This window comes from Furipterus horrens, unplaced genomic scaffold (genome assembly GCF_987537825.1).
Source record: "Furipterus horrens unplaced genomic scaffold, mFurHor1.1.pri manual_scaffold_7, whole genome shotgun sequence".
Taxonomy (NCBI): Eukaryota; Metazoa; Chordata; class Mammalia; order Chiroptera; family Furipteridae; genus Furipterus; species Furipterus horrens.
The window spans coordinates 52,512,897-52,529,089 of NW_028327177.1; the positions used below are offsets into that span (position 1 = coordinate 52,512,897).

Here is a 16,193-nt window from a genome sequence, read left to right on the forward strand (position 1 = left end):
TGTGCTTTCCGCTGGCCTGCTGCTGCAGCCCCTGCTGCTGCTACCACACTGTGCCCTCTCCGCCCTGGCTCCACCCCTCCTACCTGTCTGGATGAGTATTTCTTGTTTACATCTTTGTTTGTTCACTTCCATGCAGCTTAATTTTTCTGGAACTTCTGAATGTCTCTAGTTTCGAGGTAGTTGTATTCCTTATTAGTTGTGGAGGGAGATGCAGTGCATCTATCTAGGCCTCCATCTTGGCTGGATGTTTCTAAATTTGTTTCTTAAAGTCAATAAGGCAATGCTGATGTGTTGTTTTTGTTTTTCAAACAGAGAACAATAAGTTCAGGTAAATAAATTCTCTTTTAGAGAGGAGATATTTATTTTGGGGGGGGCAGGGCAGGAGATGATGGACTGACATAGTACAGGGAAATAAAATTTCAGAACTAAATAGTTCCATATTTACTAGGATTTAGTTCTGGGTTTTCTCCAGACATCGCAGATCAAATGAAAGGTATAAGAAAATTCTTTCAGGTTTCATAGACCAGAGTTGGCACTATAAACCATACCAAAGCCTATTATGCAACATATCTGTTTGCAAATAACTATAAGTAAGTAATTTAAGGTTAATCTGGGAAATACATGGAGACTTCCAATTCTGAGGCTGAACATGCAACAACTCTATCATGCTTGTAGGAAATGTGACATCCTAGGATCGTGATAGTAGTTTGTACACTGAATTTGATTTCCTTTAATCAGCATTTATTAACGACTTGTGCATTCACATAACAGAGCATTTCTGTATTACAAGGCTCTTGCATACATAGTATTCTGTATTCACAAAGTATTCCCTTTGTGTATTTTCTGTTTAATTTTAAAATTGAAGAAATCTGGTAACAAAGAAGTTATTACAGCAAGTTGTATTATTGCTATTGCAAGGACCAGACTTGCTCCAACAATAAACCAAGAACTCTAGGAATAAATTGTCTGTGGGCTAAGTTAAAGTCTAACTACATCTCTAATTAACTCTAGGTAGAATAATTTTCATTCAACAAATGCAGAGTAACATTGTAGCAAACACCGTATTAGGCACTGGAGAGCAACAGTGAACACAATGGGTATGTCCAGACTTTGTGAATTACAAGTTAGTAAGAGATACACACTCACCAGAAGCAAATTATATATGGAAGATGCTAAATAGAGGCATAATCATAAATGGTCTGAAGGTGGAGATGGCGAGACGAGTTGTGTGCAACACAGGAAGATACATGGTTAATGATATTTTTGTTGTTCAACTACTTCCCCACAAGAATAGCACTTGTTCCTGTTTATTAACAAAGTACTTATTAAAATAGTCTTATTAAAAATGACCTGTGGTCAACTTTAATGCCGTAGAGGAAAAAGAGGAAAAAAGCCTCAGAACTCTGAAAAATTCCTGTAGCAGAGTGGAGGGAGTAAATACATTAAGAAATGAAGAAAAATGGGAAAAGGACATAGTAGTTGTTTAATTTTAGCTACTTTCCTCACGTAATCATTTCTACTTGTTTTGCTTATGGTAAGATATTTTCATATGCTAAAAATTCTGCTTGGAATAACAGAAAGCTAATCCTGTAAAATTGCTATATGACCCCAACACAGTTAGGAGTGCCCTGGGACCAGGCAGGGAGCCAAAGAATTCATGACTTTAAGCTGTAATCCAGAAGGCAGATGAATAGATTTTGCAGTTAACAGCTAACTGTACACTTGACATGCATTTATATTTTAAACCGAAATAAAATTCTTGAGTTGAATAGCATACTACCTTAGCAGCAATTTTGTTTTCTTTGTAAGTTATTTTGTGATTGCAGCTTTGACATTGCTTGCATGTTCTTTCATGAATATAACATTTAAACACTTGCACACAATCAACGATGATGGGAAACTAACCTGGGCTTCAAGGATGTTGTAACCAATTCTAATTTACCTTATATAACCTATTAGCCTACAATCACTGTTAATACATCTGAAAATCAAAACTGAAAAGAATTCAAGTAATGCAACCCTACCAGTGGACACACACATAATAATTAATGAATAGGAAAGCCCCAGAACACTGGAACAAAAATTATAGTACCTCCGAGAAGACACACTGCTTTTTATGTCTAATACCACTCACTCTAAAAAGTATGAACAGCTTGTTTACTGACTAGGTTCACCAGGGGAGCATTTTCCCAGCTCTCTTGACCCTATGTCTCCTTTCCTCTTCTCAATTTTCTATCCCTGTTCTTCAAAAACCTTTCCTTCTGGTCATAGGATGTTTATGCAAGTCAAGAGAAACTTGCTTGGTACACCACCTTCACCGGTCATAAGTACTCAATTTGTTGAATGAAGAACACACATTTGCTGTGAAACTAACAAACCCAAATCCTGAGGTATGCCGAGAATGTAGGCTCTGCGAATATTTAGGAAGGTGCCGAAAAAGCTGAGGCCACGCAGGAAAACGTACAGGCCCTGGCAGCGGAAGCGTTAACAACTGTTGGTGGAGAAACTTGCTCAAGATAAAATTTTGAGAAAAATCTTGGCTCTTCAGATAAATTAGTGAGCACTCTCCACAAGTGCCTCCATAGAGTTAACCTGCAGGAAAACACCCTCGAAGATGCTCCAACACCGAGAGGACCCTGTTCCTGAGAGCAGCGTGAACGACTCCTCCGAAGCAAGGACTCCACCCCTAGCCCCCCTCTGCCAATGCGGGCGCCAGCAAGCTACTTCGCCAGGAGCACCAGGAGCCTACAAACTCGGGGAACTGGTCGGGGAGGTTAAGTTCTTGCTCTCACAGGGTCTGTCCCAACCACTGCTGTCCCCAGATCCCTATCAAGACCTCGCGTGGTTTGGGCCTGGGGGCGGAGCTACCATGGAGGGGGGGGTGGAGCCTCAGTGGGGCGTCCCCAGGCCTTGTTGATTTCCCGGTCCTAACCAAGTGGCCCTCACAGCCCCGTTTCTCTGCGCATGCCCAGGTGTCCGACAACTCCCCAGTCCTCATCTGTCGGGCTTCCTCTGCTGCAGGTCCCGGCGCCGCCCCTCAAGACGGTGGCGGCGTCGGACTCCACAGCTGTATTGTGGATGTGGAGGCAGTCGGCTGCCGTGGGGCTCGCTAAGTCCTAGTGCCTCATTCTACGTTCTGCTGCGGTGGGCCATACCGGCCGCCTCGGTGCAGGTAACAGCCGTTCGTGGGCTCAGCGTCCTGTGGTTTGGCATGTCCCGAGTGCTCTGCCGGTGGGCTGCAGGGGGTTGAGGGAGGTTGGGAGTTCAAGGGCCCGGCAGTTGCGGCGTTGCAGGGTGTCGAGGGAGTCTTGGGGTTCGAAGGGGCTGGGAGGTCAGGGGAGGACGGTCTGCAGCTCTAACTGGCTTCGACCACAGGCTCCGCGTTGCTGCAGTTCTCACACACCGGGGCCCTTTAGGGCCTTTTCATATCCACCCCTTGACTTACTGTTGTTTTGATTTTGTAGGTAGGGAATCCAACCTACGTAGACTGGGGAAGCCGTGGTGGCTGGGGCTGGGAAGGGATTTAAGAGGTTGGGGCAAGCGCCAGCGTTTTCTTACTTCGTTTTGTTTGTTTGTTACAGCGTTTACTACTGTTTAAGGATGGTGCCGGTCCTTAGGGTATTTCTAACACCGGCATAGGGAGGATCCATGAGCAGAAAAGCCAGAGGGAGTAATTCTGCAAGTCCAATATATATTTTTTAACTTGTAGTATTGTTTTTGTATGCCCTTGTTTTAAAGTTAAGGAATCATAACTATATTTTAAAAATACAAATGAGAAGAATTTGGGTACAGAGGAGAAGGTGTGGGTTTACCAGTAGTTATATTTGCCCAATTATTATTTTTTTAATTACAGAAGTTTTATGTGTTTTCTTAAGAAAAAAACTAAGCAGCCAAACAATGAAGACATTGCTTCCTCCTTTTACTACACAGGGTAACCAGTCTTCAAGTGTACTGCTTAGGCATTCAGGATTTTTCTGTGCATATAAGAAGTATGTTTTAAAAGCAAAATTGAGAACATATAGAGTGTGTGGTTTTTATTAGCCAACAATACTCGCAGGTATTCCTCCATATTGTTACATAACTTCATTCTTTTGTAAAGGTGTATAGCTATGTTTTTTTTTTTTAATTGCTGAACATTGTCTCCAGTTTTTCTATAATAGCTTCTAAATCGCGTTGAAAGAGGACTACAAACCAGTATTTTGAAACATAATGTGGGAAAACTTCAGAATGTCTAAGGCCAGATGGGGATACTTACTGTACATATTAGGCAAGTTGAGTAATATGTTTCCATAGAGCTTAATGGTAGTTTATGTGAGGCTTGGATGACTTTGTCAAGCAGGTTACAAAATAGTTCACCTTTTGTTTTTAAGTGTATTTTTCAAAGAAAATTTAAATCTGATATGGTCAATTGTAAACAGATTTAATTCCATAAACATGAACTGGCTCATGTGTGAAGAAGACGTAAGGTGGAAGGCAGGGGCTCCCAGTGGCTCGGAAGTTTATATTTCAGGCAGCTTAAAAAGAAACTCAAAAACAGTCAGGGATTAAATATTTTGATAGTAAACCTCAGGGAGTTAAGCCATAAATGGATGGATGATAACTACAGTGCTTACTATTAAATAGACAGAAAACTTGGGACTCCCGAATACATTTTGTATTTCTCCATGCAAAGCAGCTGGAGACTTTGTTGATATAATCACTGAATTGTATTTATTAAAAATGTACTGTGTTTCATCTTGGTTCTAGCTTCCAGGGAAAACATAGAGCTGAGTAAGATAATCACAAAGAACAGTCTGGTTCTTAACGTGTATAGCCTGAACCTGTAGGCTCATTTATATAGCATTTTATTATTTGGGGAACTGTTTTTAAAAGGAATCAAAAACATCCAAGGCATTTTAGTTATTGTTGTTGGTAATATACTCCTCTCTACATATTTTCACAGCTTCATAGGGGTTATTCTCCCTATTCTATAGATTAATAGGGGATCTGAAAGATTAAAGTGCTCAAGCTTCCATTGCCTTTTTAGGGATGGTGACTGCGTTAGACTGAGGCATGCTTAATCCAAAAACCTATGTTTTCTGCTCTACCATGCTGCTTCCCATTAATGAAGACTACTTTAGAAAGTTTCCTCCTTTTTTTTTTTTGGTTGGAAATGTGCCTTACAAAATAGAGACATGAATATAATCATATGCACTGAAAAAGAATCCAAAGGATCTTGTGAAACTCAAATGATCCTTTTAGGTGAGGTTTCTGATGGTGTATTATTAAAATATTAAATTCCTTGAGTTGATGCTGTTAACCAAGAAGATAGAGGATTGTGTTACTTTAGTCACTTTGCTTCAGACTTGTATTTTGTTGTGGTCTCTTTGATAAACTCTAAGAGGCCTTCATTTTGTTATTTTGAATCAATAGATTCAAAATTAAACCGTTTTCTTTACAAATTTAATAATTCTTCCTTCGTTTCCTTGTTTATAACTTTTTTAAAATTTTATTTATTTTTAGAGAGAGGGGAAGGGAGGGAGAAAGAGAAGAAGAGAAATATCAATGTGTGGTTGCCTCTTGTGTGTCCCCAACTGAGAACCCCCAAACATGTGCCCTGACTGAGAATGGAACCAGTGACCCTTTGTTTCTCAGGCTGGTGCTCAGTCCTCTGAGCCACACCAGCCAGGGCACCTTAACATTTTCTTAGGCTCAAAATCAAAGATCATTTTTACTTCTTCACGCTCCCATTTTCTCAGAAATAGTTTTTGTCTATTTATTGCATTGTGGTACCTGATTCTTTTTCCCCTTTCCATTTTCCCAGCAAGTAAATACTTTTAATCCATTTGCCTCAATTGCCATTAACAGGACACATCCCTTATTTCTAGGTTTTGCTGTTCATCATGCATACTGTTATAAAATTAATTGTTCTGAATTCAGTTTTGATCACGTTTTCCCTGCCTAACAGAAATCAACAAAACAAAAACCCCAAACACTAATTGTTTCTTATGACAGCCATTGTCCTGAATGCTTTGTTCTCATTTGGTTCTCATAATAATTTGTTGTTGTAGATACTGTTATTCCATTTTATAAAGGAAATAATTAAGACTTCATGAGCCTAAAGGCATTGCTAGTAGGTGAAAGTGGAAAGTGAATTCCAAGCATGTCTTAACTTCAAAATCTGTGTTCTTGACCATTGTACCTCCACTGAGTGGCTGCAGAGCTATGTACTGTGGAATAAAGTCCTTGTCCCTCAGTGTTGACTTTCAAAACAGCATTATTTGGCCCCAGTGCTCCTTTTCAGATTTATTTGTTGTTATTTAAACTTTTTACATATATAAAAAGGTAGCTTTTATGTCATATTTTCTTAGAGCTCCCTCTTCCCAGTCCCCTTCATATAATTTAACCTCTTGATAACTTTCTACTCTGAATTTGCTTTTGAGAACTCTTTAACAGTAGTAATTTAATTATAAAATGTTTGAAAACAGAAATCATGTCTTATTGTTCTTGTATCTCCCAGTGCATACTCCGGAAACATATGTGAACAAATATGAAAATAATCACTGGTCAACTGTCCCTTTAATGGCATTTAAGTAGTATTTGATTTTAGTTGCTAGATGACAAACAGTAGTTCACTGGAGTTTTTAATTGCATATATATGTAACAAAACTTACTTTTTTTGTTGTAAGTTATCAGATCAGTTCTTTATTTTGAGATTATTAAGTTTAAGTTTTTTTAAAAATTGAGTTTTGTTTTTTTATATGCACTTCTTGAGTTATTGTATATGAACATTTTTTTAAATGAATAGTTTGACATAGAATTCTTTTTCCATGCTGTCAAATTAGACACATTTTTCATGACCTATAGTATTATCATAAGCTCTCTGGCCTCACAGTTTTTTCTATGCTTATATGGACATGAAAGAATAAAAGTATGCCTATACTGCACTGTTGTTTTATTCCTTTTGGTGATATCAGAAAGCTCCAGCTATATGGTCACCTAAAATGCCTTCACACAGATTATATGTAACTGCTTCTTAAAGATTCATGTAGAAATTTCGAACTTAATTGAATCTATCAAAGTTAATGAATACCATGCAGAGGCTACAATTATATATTTCTCTTTTATATCTGCCCTTGCATCCTCTATTCTGTTATAGTTTAGCTACTTAATAATTTTTGCTTTATTAAATAAAAATATAATCCTTGCTGTTAGGAATTAGGAATGTAAGATATCTTGGTGATAAGAGAGACATTTGGGTTTTCCTTTTAGAATACTAAATGCCTAAGTATAAAGGAGTGAGATTGATTCTCTAATGAATTTGTCTTAACTTTATAAAGTACTATATTAATGTAAATATATTTCTGAACATAAAAGTTTTAAGCAAGTTTAAAATAATTCATTGACTTTAAAAATAGCTAATATTTTAAAAACAGGTAACGAAGTTAAAGTAGTACAAAAAATTTTATAAACTGAAAATGTCTCCTCCCCAGCCTCCTACTTTCCTTACTGGGATGTAGCCATTTATCTCTGGAATGATAGAAAAGGAACTATTTTATTTGTATACAGGTAAGTATGAATAAATATCCTTTTTTCTGTACACTTATGTAAAGATGAGGTACACTGTAAACAGTTTTCAACTTGCATTTGTCACTCTCTGTGTCTAATATTCCATATGAAATAAAGAACATCATTATTTTTTAAAATTTTGCAGCCTCAAAGTATCTGCTATATATCATATATCTACTATATATTATATATCTGCTCTATATTCTATATATTATATATCTATACATTATACACTACATATAATATATTTAACCATTTAACATTTAGATTGTTTCAATTTTTTTACAATTATACCTACTGAGGCAGCACTATGAGAGAGGAGAAATGAAAAGTAGATCTTTCCTTGTAGAGGAAAATAAAGTTTGAAAGCTGAAATGGATATTTCTTGGTGGGGAATGAAATGAACTCCTTTTCTGGCCTGGTGATTAATGGGTAAGTGAACAAAGAGAAGAATAATGGAAGATGCTTGCTAGAATCTATAGTTGGCGATTGAATTGGAAGAGTAGGGGGATGGCCTTGTGGTTGGTAGTATCTCCTGTGACCAGTTGTCTGCCCTGGGCAAGAGTCAGCCCTGTATGTGTTTAGAAGTTTTGTGCTTAGAAAAGATACTAGCTATCTGGAAACTGGTCTGTGGGACTATGGTCTATAGTATAATAGTATAATTAACCCAGGAAATCTGTTCAGTAGATGAACTAATATTCCTAAGTATCACCTAGAAGGAAATATCATGGCCTGCAATGCAATATATTTTTGGTGGTTATTAATTTTTGTAGTACATGTTCAAAGACATGATTTAAACTATGAAATAAATGAAGCTAAGCAAATTCTTCCTTAAGCAAACCTGCCCCATCCACATCTGTTCCTCATGGGTTGCTTAGTTAATGGTTTTTTAACCATGTCCTTTCAGACTTTTACACATGAACAAAAATAATATATGCTAAGGATGATAAAATAATTTTATGCAATAAGTGAATAGGTGATGATGGGATACAAAGTAAATGCTCTTTGAATCATTCAGACCAGGGTGCTATAAGCAAGAGTTTTGTGTAAAGTGTAACAATTACCTAGGTTCTGTCCCTGGTCTATCAGGTTACTTCTAGCAAGTCATTTCAGGTTTCCCAGACTGTGCTTTTTTTAAATGTAGTTCTGTAGCAATGTATCATCCTGTCTTTCTTATTTTTCAGTCAGTTTTACATATGGGATTTGAATGTTTTTTAGATAGGCATCAAAACATAGTTTTTAGATATTTGATAGTGATGTCATTTCTTTTTATGGTGGTACAGTATATGCTGCTTAGGTCCGTGTAATGTAAGGTATTTTTTACACTGGTTTATTTTTACTGACTCATTTCTGAGAATCTTTTGGTCATTTCTACAGAATATACTAGTCACTGTAGAAATAATAAGTAAAAGGTTATTTGTTTTGCTTCTTTCCCTATATAATAATAGTAGGAATTCATTGTAGAAAGACTAGAAATATGGATGAAGAAACAGATTATCAGGAATGTTGTCACCAAGGGGTGGTATTGTGTTGGCCAAAAAGTCCATTATGTTTTTTCCATTGAAAAAAAGTTGTTTTCATTTTCACCAATAACTTTAATTTGGATATTTTGAGTATGTCAGCTATTCCCCACTATTGGGTTCTGGTGGGTAGAGGCCAGAGCTGCTGCTAAATATCTTCCAATGCATAAGGCAGCCCCACAGCAAAGAATTATTTGGCCAAAATGTCAGTAGTACCAAGAAACATTGCAAACCACTTTTGACATGTTCCATCAATCACAGCACTTTCTCCAAACACTGCATAAATTTTTATTTTTGTGTTTCTATTGTGTTTCTACCTTTCTTGTGATAATAAAGCATAACATGCCGGAAATACCGTGTATCTTCTTCCATCTTCAATATTAAAATGGCTGCACAAAAATTCACCAATTTGATGTTTCTTTTTTAAATGCATGCTGATATGACAGCTGTCACAATACAGTCTAACAAAATTGTTTCAAATGAAGTTAAATACAACTAAGCACTACTAGAGCTATTGTATGACAAGAAGGTAATGGACTTCTTTCCCAACCCAGTAAATATATCCTCTAGTTCTGAGAGGCTCAGTGTTAATGAGAACACCTGCTAGAAAAGCCTAGCTTTATAAATCCTGTTGCCATGTAAGGCAAATGGATTTGGTGATGGAGGCATGGAAAATGTGAGTACTTGAGTTTTCTCTGACCTGGATACTTTGCTAGGTAACCAAGGCTATGGCAGAGCCTTGATCTAGTATGTCAGGTGACCTGTGCACATGTACAGCCAAGCACTTGGTCACTGAGCTGATGGTGGTGGGAGCCATAAGTATGTCAGTGCATGGATCAGTTACGACATCTCTCCTTACCCCTGGATTAATAGTTCAGAGCTTTTGTTCTGAATACATATCATTGTATTTTTGTAGTCCATCTTTGAAATACTGACCTTAAGTTTGTTAGAAATATTTAGAAATTCCATAGCTCAACAAATAAACACAAATCAATTTTTGGTTTTCAGTACTTAAAATGGTGGTCTATTTTATCCTTATGACTCCTTTAAGTCCTGGTACTCTGTTCTTGTGTTTTATCATAGTCTCTATGACTAGGGTTCATTTTTATATTTTGCTCACCTTAATATTCAAATATAAGCAAATCTTGGAACACATGAAGGTAGTCACTATAATATTAGTTTTACCACCTGGCAGTGGTCTGTAGTGACTTAACATCTTTTATAAATTTCTTCCTGAAATAATTACTTCAAGTAATTCTAAACCATTTTAATGGACTTGATTTTTTTTTCCTGGAAATATAATGATTTGAATCCTTCATTTATGAACCACATAAATTAGAAATGGAAAAAGAAAGATTTAATTATTCTACAGTGATTTATATAAATATCTGTATATTGTAACTATTCATGAAATTGATTTGGTTCTAAAGGAAAGGGAGAGAAATCACTATGGACTTGCGGTTGTTTATGGAAAAAAAAGCTTTATAAACATTCTTTTTCTTATTAAGAACCTGTTCAATTATCACTGTGTATTTTAATAATCACTAGTTTTATTTTATCTAGATAAGAAAATGAATGCAGTTCACACTAATGATTTATATATATATATATATACATATATATATATATATATATATATATATATATATGGATGCACACATACATATATATACATCCGCAATGTATAGCTCCAGGAAGGACTGTTCACGTAGAATAGAATATATTTGGCATTCCCTCTACCGCTGCAGGAAAACTCACACTGTTTTTGTGTGGTGGTGCTTCCTGGAGCTGTGCAATATGAGACACTAATACCTTTAGGTGCTTTAACATTTTCATATAACTTTCCATTTAATCTTTACAGTCATGTCAAAGAGGCAGGCAAGTATCATTATTCCCATTTTATAGATGCATGGACTAAGACTCAAGGTTACTTCCATTTCCTAAATCAGATTTCTTTCCTATAAAAAGATTTACAGAGTTTAAGGAGACAGGGTTTGGTGTGAGATAGACCTATAACTCAACCGTAGTTCTGCCTCTTTCCTTAATTGTCCATCCTTGAAAATAATACTATTACAATTTTATTAAGATTGAATTAATGTGTTTAAAATAGGCCAGAGCTGTGTGTGCCATAAGTACTCAACAGATGATAGTTGCACTAATAATAAAGGTAATATTATTTTGTGAGTCAACACTTGGACTGAAGAACCTAATACAATCTCACCATCAATATTGTATACAGATAGAACCACAACTAAAAAAAATCTAGGTATAGCAAGGACAGGCTGTGGAACTACATTAGGCCCAACATAGTTATGTGTAAAATAAAGCAGATTCAAATCATGTGGTCACACAATAAGAAATGAGAAATGACTTCATTGTAAGGGAAAGACAAAATTCTAAACTGTGGAGTATTTATACTGCACACATTGGCCATGACATGTTCCTGATGTACCATTATCACTAATGTTCCTCATAATGATTCAGAGCCACCAAGAAATGGTCGAATTATACTGGATATTATCTAAGACTAGAACTATTACACTATAGAAAGACTTTCATTAATTTGTTTTTAATCTTTGAAATTTAAAGAGCTCTCTTTTGGTTATCTGTTACATTGTTTTTACCCACTGTAGTGCTAGATAAACAACCATTTTACTAAACCTGAATATATACATTCTTTTATTTGATTCTTAAAGCTGGGGTATTGTTGATAGTAAGGTTAATGGCCAGTGGTGCGGTAATGGTCACTGTTAAGGGCCAGTTCTGACCTCCATAAACATGTTTCATTTTGGGTTTTTGCTCACTTAGCTCAAAGCTTATTTACAAAGTCCAATGTCTGCTTGCTTGCTTTTATATCTCTTAGTACTATCTCTTGTGTAGAGTGTTATTAAAATCAAATCCTGCTCCTAAGTTCTTAATATTCTTTTGGCTAGTGTGTCTTTCTGTTCATTTTTAGTTATACGTGGAAAGCATTTACCTGCAGGGCAGTCAATTTTGAGGCCAACCTGGAATCATACTACATTAAAGTCTGGACAATTTTCAATCTATGTAGTAGCTTTCCACTACTCTAAAAGTAAGGTCAGGAATTAAGCAAGACTGAGCCCTAAACATTTTTAACCTTGATGTTTATATTTAGGCCACTGTGATCTCTTTATTTTTTTTACTGTATTTTGGGTGAGAAATAGGAGAGGCAGGATCCATTTGGGCCACAAGTGAACACATTTAATTTGGATTTGTTTGATTCCCCATGGAGCAGTATTTTACTGGGGAATAAAGTGTGGGTAGTGTGGTAGACAAATAATGCCCCACCCAAAGATGTTTATGTTTTAATTCCTGGAACCCGTGAATATGTTGCCTTATATGGCAGGAGGGAAGGTTGCCAATCAGCTGACTTCAAGAAAGGAAGCCTCCTCAATTATCCTGATGAGCTCAGTTTAAATCACAAGGTTCCTTAAAAGTGGAAGGAGAACTCAGCTGGTTGTTGCTGGCTTTGAAGATAATGGAAAGAGTTTTGAGCCAAAGAAAGATGGACATTAGATGCTCCAAAATGCAAGAGAACAACCCCCACCCCTGTCTTAATCTTAGCCTAGTGAGACCTGTGTCAGACTTCTGATATCCAAAACTGTATTATTATAAACTACTGTGGTTTTGAGCCATTACATTTGTTTTAATTTGTTATGGCAATGATAGAAAACCTATATAGGTAAGTGTATTTTGACCATTTGATTCCTTAGGGAAATGATTGGTAAGCAACCCCTTCACCAAACAAAATGTTAATGTGACATTTACAAAATTGATAAAATTAGTGATACTGTGTTTAAATGGGGGTGGCCTTGAGCCCTGCCAGGTAGAATTTCTTCATTTTTTTGCAACATTCTCAAGGTACCTCTGAATTTGGGGGGCTTTGTCCTTTCTTTAACAATAAAAGTGTTGTAGTGGGCCAGTGAATCCAAATGGTATAAAGGATGCTATTGAAACTGGGAGAACCACAGGTATGAACACCATCATGAAGTTAGTTATAGTTACAGTGATCTAGCTAAAATTGATGAGGATAGTGACAGAACGGGATTTTTCACTAAGAGGAAGGGAAGTAATTGTAGAGGGTAGCTAGTTTGAAAGGTGGGAGCTATGTAGAAGGTTTTTGTTTCAGACGTACTAAATTTGAAGTGATGGTGGGACCCCCCTCCCTTATGAAATTAATCTGGAAACTTATTAAATGCCCTGGAAATTTTATGCTAAAGGAGGACAACTTTGAATGAGAGCAGAAAGGAGAAATAGAAAACAAAACTGCCCTAAAGTCCCTGAGGCAATTTGTTGGAGGAAAGCAGGGATAAAATTAACAGCTATTTAAATTGCTTTTCTGGCAGAGAAGTTGCTGGAGTCCTTGTGCATTTGCTACATGGAGTCTTTGGGGAAAGAATCCTGTACTTGAAGTTGTACATAACCTTTGTTTTTGGTAGGAAAGAAAGACTATCCCTGTGCATTCACTGTAAATATCCAAAAATGAATTTCTACTCTAGATTCACCAGCTATAAAAAAATCAAGAAATTACAGTAAAGTAGTTGGATAAGACAAATTACTAAAAATTGCTATCTTTGAATGTATTTTTGTTTCTGCAAAACATATATTCCTCCCACCCAACCCACATTAAAATAAAACAAATGCCTTATAGAAACATAAGGCTGTCTTTCTGGTAATTACCACTCTTCTTTGGTGTTCAGTGTATTTCATTTTTAGTACAGTAGCACAGAGTCTGTCATTTACTGTTGCTTGCTTCCAGAATTGTTTTCTAAAAGAGAGATATAACAAATGTACTGAATTCTTTATTGCTTGTATATATATTAAGTTTTTCCTTTGTGTTCGGACAATGGTAGAAATGCATTATTCCAATATATATATATTTTTGGTGGTCTTTTTCTTCTTCGGTTTGAGGTTCCACTAACAACAAAAAGTGTAACCTTTACTCTTCCTTTTCTCTGGCATTTGTTTTAAGAATTTGCTGTTTCCCTGCTCCTTTTTAACTTAGGGTTTATTTTTAGCCTGCCTACCATCCCTACATCAAATTTAACTTGTTTTCAATGGTTTTATTTTGTTCTTTTTCAGACTTGCTAATAATCACAGATGGGGAAAGGACACCAGAAAGGTCATGTACTTTAGTTAGCAAGCTCATGTTTAAGCCGACTCCCAGTAGCTGAGGCCCCTAAAGCATCCTCCTGTCTGAAACTTTGACTCTTATGGATTTCCAGAGCAGAAACTTAAATGGCCGAATTGGCAACTGCTGCCCCCAGTACTTAGGCAGTAATAGCTATCCACCTTTCTTCTGATCCAGATAGACAGCTGTCATAACACAAAAGCTACTGACAAGTATTTAATATTTTGGTAAGAAACTGAGATAAAACATACCCAAATATTTAGAAGTTAAAAAAAGGGAGGGGGGTAGGTGGTATTTGGAGGACCTAGCAATTTAAGTCAAATCCAAGGTATTGTGACTATTTTGGCTGGCAGAGTATCAGGATCTATTGTATTCTTAGTTCATTTTATTGCCTTGATGCTTATCCTTCATTCCCCAATTGATTTGAGGATAGTATTTTTTAGTTTTCCTGATTGTATCAGTCTAGTACAAACAGGAAAGAGAACCCACATGGTAATTTGAACAGGGAAAGTTTAAAGAATTAACAAAAACGGTATTGGCTGGTAAGTAAAGAGAGCTCTAAAGAATACAGAAATAGATACAAGGGGCAGCCATCGCCTGCAAATCTATAAATGAACACCCAAGGAAGTGGCCCATTCAGGGCTGAGATCCAGACCTTGCTGATAGTGTGTGTGGCTCACTGGATGGCTGTAAAGTTGCTGTGGTGCCTCCTTGATGGGATGCCCCAGAAGTCTGCTCTCTCTCGGGTACCAGGAAAAGATGTTCACAGAGAGGTTTCCCCATAGGCTGCCTTCCACAAACTGCACAAGGTGGGGTGCTGTGGAAGCCTGTTGCTGGGTCATCCCTGTGCTCTGTAGGAACCTGACAAGCATTGTGGTCCACCGACCTTCTCTCCTGCAGTGTTTCTCTGGCACCATCTATTCACATTGATGAAACATTTACTAGTCAGTTGGAATTGATACAGGAAGTAGATTTTTTTTTCATCGAATAAAGGTGACCTATAACATTGTGTAAATTTAAGATCTATAATGCATTACTTGGATACACTTATACATTATAATGTTGTAGTGATATTTATTACATAATTATAGTACAGTATTGTCTATATTCATTATAGTGTGCATTAGAGCTCTATAGTTTATTTACTACTTGTTGCAAGTTTGTACCCTTAAACAAAGTGAATCTCATTCCCCTACACCCTTTTCCCTGGTAATCACTGTTTTTACTCTCTGCAAGTAGAATATTTCTGATTTGTCCTTAATCTCTGATGGAATCAGTGCAACATACTGCTGCAAAATGCTTTTCTTAAAACATATCTTCATTGCTTTTGCTCCCTTCATCATTCAGAAACTTTTCTAGCTGAAAAGTTAAGACTCCTTTTGACTTAGAGGCTAGTTCCTACTTTTGTGTTTTATTTCCAGTCAGTCTATTTCTTGCTTGCCTCCCATATTCTCTCACATTTAAACATCAAAATTAAGTCATAGTCCCTGGCCTAAATATTTGAGCACTGCATTTTTTAAAAAAGATTTTATTTATTTATATTTAGAGAGGGGAAGGGAGGGAGAAAAAGGGAGAGAAGCTTCAATGTGTGGTTGCCTCTTGCATGCCCCCAGCTGGGGACCTGGCCTGCAACCCAGGCTGGTGCCCTGACTGGGAATCGAATCAGCAACACTTTGGTTTGCAGGCCAGCACTCAATCCACTGAGCCACACCAGTCAGGGCTTGAGCAGTACTTTTTAATACACTGAGATTAGTAGCTCTGTCTACAATTTTAGGAGGTACTTTACACTTCCCTGTTTTAACAGTATAAGGATTTTTGTTGTTTTAAAAACAGGCATTTTCTCTCAGAAAAGGTGTCACTTTTTGAGCTTTTCTTTTATAATGTATTGAAAAGAAACATAGGAGACTTGAATTATGTCAGTATGACCTTGAATAAGTAGTTAAGCCCATTGGATAGCAGGGTCAACTAGGTAT

At 36.8% G+C, this 16,193-nt stretch overlaps 1 protein-coding gene across 2 annotated transcripts in view; it reads left to right on the forward strand.

The window, feature by feature from the left end:
• The first annotated feature begins 2,940 nt into the window (after positions 1-2,940).
• PCMTD1 (protein-L-isoaspartate (D-aspartate) O-methyltransferase domain containing 1) overlaps positions 2,941-16,193 on the forward strand; it is a 72,404-nt gene continuing 59,151 nt past the window's right edge. The window contains exons 1-2 of one of the 2 annotated variants that reach the window (XM_090283709.1): positions 2,941-3,172; positions 7,473-7,548. The gene's annotated coding sequence lies outside the window, so the exon portion shown is untranslated. The remainder of the gene's footprint in view (positions 3,173-7,472; positions 7,549-16,193) is intronic. The other variant, XM_090283708.1, reaches the window with a different exon arrangement.